Here is a 794-nt window from a genome sequence, read left to right on the forward strand (position 1 = left end):
TCGACGTTATTAAGCTCCATGGATCAAAGACGAAGTACTGAGTACCTTGCTGGAGCTGAATATAGAATATTTCACAATTTTTGTTCATGTGTCCTATACTTTTTTCCACTTTCTCAAATCCGGTTAGCATGAAACATTGGATTTCTCTTCATGTATTGCGCGGATCGAAGTGCGATAATCATTGTTCTCTCTCTTTACACGTGATGGATCTGTGATGTGATCGCCATGACATTCTATGGCATCTTGAATGTGTGGTTCCGAAATATTGAATTGTCCTATACTTATTTCCACCACTGTACAATGGACGATGGAACGATTATCACTCCCGTCGAGTTCAGCGCTCGATGCACGTGAGATTTACCCATAGAGGAGGTGGCGACTTCTGCCTTGTCAGTGAAGAACCCATGGCCTTCTTACACAAACGCGGTTTGGGCATGGCAGCAGTCGTGACGTGAGCGGCGTGGCTTTACACACACAAATCTAGACGCTTGCATACAGTCGCATGACTCAGCATTGCGAAGCTTTGCGCACGACATTCATCCTGGCATCGGACAATACCAACTACCACGTCGTGAACCCTGCTTCCTGTGTGGAGGTGCGCTGCGAGCACAAGGCGACTTCATTGACCGAGTTCCTGGCGTTGGATAAGGCTCGTGCATTCCAAGCAACCGATGCAACGTTCGCGCGCTTCACGCTATAGGTCATGAAACGCCAAAGCATCTCGACGACACCCGGGGCGACGGCGGTTCTCTCACACTCACATGCTCCGTGCCATTGTCACGCGTCGCGCAAGT

The sequence above is a fragment of the Aphanomyces invadans genome (assembly GCF_000520115.1).
Source record: "Aphanomyces invadans strain NJM9701 unplaced genomic scaffold supercont1.58, whole genome shotgun sequence".
NCBI classification, from domain to species: Eukaryota; Oomycota; class Saprolegniomycetes; order Saprolegniales; family Verrucalvaceae; genus Aphanomyces; species Aphanomyces invadans.